This window comes from Triticum dicoccoides, chromosome 7B, assembly GCF_002162155.2.
Source record: "Triticum dicoccoides isolate Atlit2015 ecotype Zavitan chromosome 7B, WEW_v2.0, whole genome shotgun sequence".
NCBI lineage: Eukaryota > Viridiplantae > Streptophyta > Magnoliopsida > Poales > Poaceae > Triticum > Triticum dicoccoides.
Genome location: NC_041393.1, coordinates 659,673,202 through 659,679,539, shown reverse-complemented (window position 1 = coordinate 659,679,539; position 6,338 = coordinate 659,673,202). Strand labels below are relative to the sequence as shown.

General features: G+C 47.2%; 1 pseudogene; it reads right to left on the bottom strand.

Annotated features, from left to right (window-relative positions):
• Window positions 1-5,338: 5,338 nt before the first annotated feature.
• LOC119335517 lies at window positions 5,339-6,135 on the bottom strand (annotated as a pseudogene).
• Window positions 6,136-6,338: the final 203 nt, after the last annotated feature.

Below are 6,338 nucleotides of genomic sequence, written 5' to 3'. Positions count from 1 at the left end.
CATCTAGAGTATTAAGTTCATAAGAACAGAGTAACGCATTAAGAAAGATGACATGATGTAGAGGGATAAACTCAAGCAATATGATATAAACCCCATCTTTTTATCCTCGATGGCAACAATACAATACGTGCCTTGCAACCCTTTCTGTCAGTGGGTAAGGACACCGCAAGATTGAACCGAAAGCTAAGCACTTCTCCCATGGCAAGAAAGATCAATCTAGTAGGCCAAACCAAACCGATAATTCGAAGAGACTTGCAAAGATAACTCAATCATACATAAACGAATTCAGAGAAGATTCAAATATTATTCATAGATAAACTTGATCATAAACCCACAATTCATCGGATCTCGACAAACACACCGCAAAAAGAGATTACATCGAATAGATCTCCACAAGAGAGGGGGAGAACATTGTATTGAGATACGAAAAGAGATAAGAAGCCATCTAGCTAATAACTATGGACCCGAAGGTCTGTGGTAAACTACTCACAACTCATTGGAGGGGCTATGGTGTTGATGTAGAAGCCCTCCATGGTGGATTCCCCCTCTGACAGAACACCAGCGATGGCTCCAAGATGGGATCTTGCGGATACAGAAGGTTACGGTGGTGGAAATATTTCTTCGGTGGCTCCCTGGATGTTTTCAGGGTATGTAGGCTTATATAGGAGGAAGAAGTACATCGGTGGCCGCCCGAGGGGCCCACGAGACAGGGGGCGCACCCTGTAGGGGTGGGCGCGCCCCCACCCTCATGGCTGCCTCGGCTGCTTCTTGACTTGCACTTCAAGTCCTCTGGATCACGTTCGTTCCAAAAATCACGCTCCGGAAGGTTTCATTCCGTTTGGACTCCGTTTGATATTCCTTTTCTTCGAAATACTGAAATAGGCAAAAAAACAACAATACGGGCTGGGCCTCCGGTTAGTAGGTTAGTCCCAAAAATGATATAAATGTGTAAAATAAAGCCCATAAACATCCAAAACAGGTAATATAATAGCATGGAACAATAAAAAATTATAGATACGTTGGAGACGTATCAGGTCACCAAGGTAGAGTTCATTAGTACTGTGTAGTGTGCTTGAGACCAAGAATATCCGTCCCTGCATATTATTGAGTCCCCTCCAAGAATGCCTTTTCCAGTTAGTCTCCCCTCATACCGCGATTCAGGGAGACCTATCTTCTTAAGGCCAGGAATGAAGTCAACACAAAACCCAATGACATCCTCTGTTTGATGGCCCATGGAGATGCTTCCTTCTGGCCTAGCACGGTTACGGACATATTTCTTTAGGACTCCCATGAACCTCTCAAAGGGGTACATATTGTGTAGAAATATGGGGCCCAGAATGACAATCTCGTCAACTAGATGAACTAGGACGTGTGTCATGATATTGAAGAAGGATGGTGGGAACACCAGCTCGAAATTGACAAGACATTGCACCACATCACTCCTTAGCCTTGGTATGATTTCTGGATCGATCACCTTCTGAGAGATTGCATTGAGGAATGCACATACCTTCACAATGGCTAATCGGACGTTTTCCGGTTGAAGCCCCCTCAATGCAACCGGAAGCAGTTGCGTCATAATCACGTGGCAGTCATGAGACTTTGGGTTCTGGAACTTTTTCTCTGCCATATTTATTATTCCCTTTATATTCAACGAGAAGCCAGTCGGGACCTTCATAATAAGCAGGCATTCAAAGAAGATTTCCTTCTCTTCTTTGGTAAGAGTGTAGCTGGCAGGACCTTCATACTGCTTTGGAGGCATGCCGTCTTTTTCGTGCAAACGTTGCAGGTCCTCCCGTGCCTCAGCTGTATCTTTTGTTTTCCCATACACGCCCAAGAAACCTAGCAGGTTCACGCAAAGGTTCTTCGTCACGTGCATCACATCGATCAAAGAGCGGACCTCTAGGTCTTTCCAGTAGGGTAGGTCCCAAAATATAGATTTCTTCTTCCACATGGGTGCGTGTCCCCCAGCGTCACTCGAAACAGCTAGTCTGCCGGGACCCTTTCCAAAGATTACGTGTAAATCATTGACCATAGCAAGTACGTGATCACCGGTATGCATGGCGGGGTTCTTCCGGTGATCTGCCTCGCCTTTGAAATGCTTGCCTTTCTTTCGACATTGATGGTTGGTCGGAAGAAATTGACGATGGCCCAGGTACACATTCTTCCTGCATTTGTCCAGGTATATACTTTTGGTGTCAGCTAAACAGTGCGTGCATGCATGGTATCCCTTGTTTGTCTGTCCTGAAAGGTTACTGAGAGCGGGCCAATTGTTGATGGTTACAAACAGCAACGCGTGCAGGTTAAATTCCTCCTTGTCTGTGCTCATCCCACGCATGTACACCGTTTCCATTCCACAGCTGTAAAAGTTCTTCAACTAATGGCCTTAGGTACACATCAATGTCATTGCCGGGTGGCTTAGGGCCTTGGATGAGAACTGGCATCATAATGAACTTCCGCTTCATGCACATCCAAGGAGGAAGATTATACATACATAGAGTCACGGGCCAGGTGCTGTGATTGCTGCTCTGCTCCCCGAAAGGATTAATGCCATCCGCGCTTAAACCAAACCATACGTTCCATGGGTCATGTGCAAACTCAGCCCAGTACTCTCTCTCGATTTTTCTCCACTGTGATCCGTCAGCGGGAGCTCTCAACTTCCCGTCTTTCTTACGGTCCTCACTGTGCCATCACATCAACTTGGCATGCTCTTTGTTTCTGAACAGTCCTTTCAACCGTGGTATTATAGGAGCATACCACATCACCTTCGCAGGAACCCTCTTCCTGCGGGGCTCGCTGTCAACATCACCAGGGTCATCTTGTCTGATCTTATACCGCAATGCACCACATACCGGGCATGCGTTCAAATCCTTGTACGCACCATGGTAGAGGATGCAGTCATTAGGGCATGCATGTATCTTCTGCACCTCCAATCCTAGAGGGCATACGACCTTCTTTGCTGCGTACGTATTGTCGGGCAATTGTTATCCTTTGGAAGCTTCTTATTCAATATTTTCAGTAGCTTCTCAAATCCTTTGTCAGACACAACATTCTCTGCCTTCCACTGCAGTAATTCTAGTACGGTACCCAGCTTTGTGTTGCCATCTTCGCAATTGGGGTACAACCCTTTTTTGTGATCATCTAACATGCGATCAAACTTCAGCTTCTCCTTTTCACTTTCGCATTGTGTCTTTGCATCAACAATGACCCGACGGAGATCATCATCATCGGGCACATCGTCTGGTTCCTCTTGATCTTCAGTAGCTTCCCCCGTTGCAGCATCATCGGGCACATCGTTTGGCTCCTCTTGATCTTCAGCAGCTCCCCCCGTTGCAGCATCACCGTATTCAGGGGGCACATAGTTGTCATCGTCCTCTTCTTCTTCGCCGTCTTCCATCATAACCCCTATTTCTCCGTGCCTCGTCCAAACATTATAGTGTGGCATGAAACCCTTGTAAAGCAGGTGGGTGTGAAGGATTTTCAGGTCAGAGTAAGGCTTCGTATTCCCACATTTAGGGCATGGACAACACATAAAACCATTCTGCTTGTTTGCCTCAGCCAATTCAAGAAAATTATGCACGCCCTTAATGTACTCGGAGGTGTGTCTGTCACCATACATCCATTGCCGGTTCATCTGCGTGCATTATATATAATTATGTGTGTCAAAAGTAAGAAAATCAGACAAGTATCTATCTAGAGTAAGAAAATCAGACAAGTCTCTATCTAAAGTAAGAAAATCATAAATAAGATAAGAACAAGAGGCTTACCACAGTGGTGCCGGCGACGAGATCGGCGTGGGCGATCAATGGCGGTGAAAACGGGGACGGGGCGTGACGGACCACTAAATCTAGACAAATCTCGGGAAAAATGGAGCTCCGAGGTCGAGCTTCGAGAGGAGAAAGCTTAACTAGTGTGGCTCAGGCATTTCATCAAACACCTCATGTGCATAGGAGGTGAGCTAGAGCACCCAAATGCCCTCCCCTCGCTGGCGAGAAAAAATAGTGCTCTGCCGCGGCGATGGGTATATATAGGCAACTTATTTGTCCCAGTTCATGGCATGAACCGGGACTAAATCCCCCCTTCTATATCGGTTCATGGCACGAACCGGTACCAATGGCTGTGGGCCAGGAGCGTGGACCATTGGTCCTAGTTCGTGCCTAGAACCGGGACAAATGGATCCAGATGAACCGGGACCAATGCCCATGAGGCCCCGGCTGGCCCCCTGGGCTCATGAACTAGGTCTAATGCCCCCCATTGGTCCCGGTTTGTGAATAACCCGGACTAATAGGCTGGCCAGGCCTGAACCAAAGCCCTGTTTTCTACTAGTGTCCCTCCGGTATGATCGGACCTTCTCGATTTTATTAAAGAAAGTATGATTAGATCAAGCAAACTCAGCAGAACAAATGATGAAGATATGTGATAAAAACGAGTAAAAGTCACGCCAATGCTCTTCGAAGTCGCCATCTCTAGCTTCACCTTTTGCATCCCAACTTTTCACCATGAGTCGAGTAATGTAAGTGTAGAAGGCCGAGCTTGCATAGGCTGAACTAGCCTCGAAGATTTTCAAGACCCGTAAACTAGTCTCGGAGATTTTCATGACATCACTGCAAGCTCACTGCCAAGGCTCACAAGCTCCACTTGGTTCATTGACTCGAGAACATGCATAGCAGATACAAGCCGAGGCAACTTTACTCCTCAATGAGCTCCATTTTCAAGAATGAAGGCTTGGAGCACAAATGAATGGAGCCAACCATGGAAGCTGAGGACTATGAGCGAGAAGGCCAAAGAAGTGTGGAACCTACACGATCAGACCATTCAGGCCAAAATGTTGGACCGTTCATTGCCAAAATGAGTGCCCTCGGATGAACCTGGACACTTTCGTTAAACTGTCTAGTTGAACCCGAATCGCCTCATACCAGCATCGGCACTCAAAACCGTCCATTGTTGGCTCTGCCTCCTGGCGAAGCCCAGGATCGGATCATCCAACACTAGCAGAATGTGGCCACCAGCCGCTCTAAAGCCCAAGTCAAACAAGCTCTAGGCCCCCGTGAATGCATGCCGAAAAGTATCACCAGTTGCCAGCATTTTACTAGTTTGGAATAACGGAATGGACACGGTATGGTAAATAAATTTCAACAAATTGGTCAATAATCATATGACCCTTTTCTAACGACGCCATGGCAGAAACAAAATTACATTAAGTAACTAGTAAATCTCTCCCATAACGACGGACAAAAAGAAACCATCATATAATCTATTGCAAAACCTGAAAATTAGTTTGGAACTTCAGATTTCCTGGCTAAACTGAGGATACTGAATTTGGTGGTTGCTTGCAATGCTGTCAGCCGCTTTCAGATTGCTGCTGCTCCACATGAGGGCCCTGCTGCTGTTGCTCCTAAGGATCTTGCCACACATACGGCAGATGGCCCTGCTGGCCACCGTACCCCATCACCGCACCTGGCACTTGCTGTGGATAGTAGTACGGGTACGACGCGTCCCCCAAGAGCGGCGGCTGCCCGACCCTGGGAAGCCCAACTCCCTCCTCCCTCATCTGATCCCTGGGGATTATGTCCACCAGGAAGTCATAGACGTCGGTCCTGGTGATGGCGGCGGCGATGTCATTCTTCTGCAAGCTCCGGCGCTTGTTCTCCTCGGTGTGCATCCACGACCTCAGCATTAGCTCCAGCATGAATATCTCGCATGCCTTCGTAAAGACCACTGGGGCCTCGACTGATATCATGCGGACGTCCTCGTCGGCCTTCATGATCTTCTTTATCCTGGCGAGTGGCAAGGTGTGGTTCTTGAAGTCGGTGGCCTGATCAACCTCCGACAGTCGTTCGGCCCAGAACTGCTGCAGTTGCCTCTGCTGGAGCTACTGGTGGAATTGCTGCGCTTGCTCATAGATAAGCTAGTTTTGAGCAGTGAGCTAGGCTGGATTGGCAGGGAATGGTAGTGCTGGCTGTGAACCGGCAGGAATGATACCAGGAGCTACGGCTATTGTTGCTGCAGGCGGATAGGCTGAGGCAGGATACACTTGTGATCCACCAGCAACGACATCACCCATTGAAGGCTGAGGTTGTGAAGACGATTCCATGTCGACTGCTTGATCTTGCTTGTGTCCAAGAACCTATGGTCTTTCTTGCACTGAAAAAAATAATGGAAATTATAATTCAACTCGATCTTAAAGTAAAACAATCTTAAAAGACAGTTAGATAATGCTAGCCTCCTAGGTCACAAAATAGAAGTTTGTGCGGTCCTTTAGGACTAGTTTCATACGCTGGATAGATTTCTTTATTATGATTGTCCCAATATCTATCTACTAGTTCAGAAACTGATCAGTT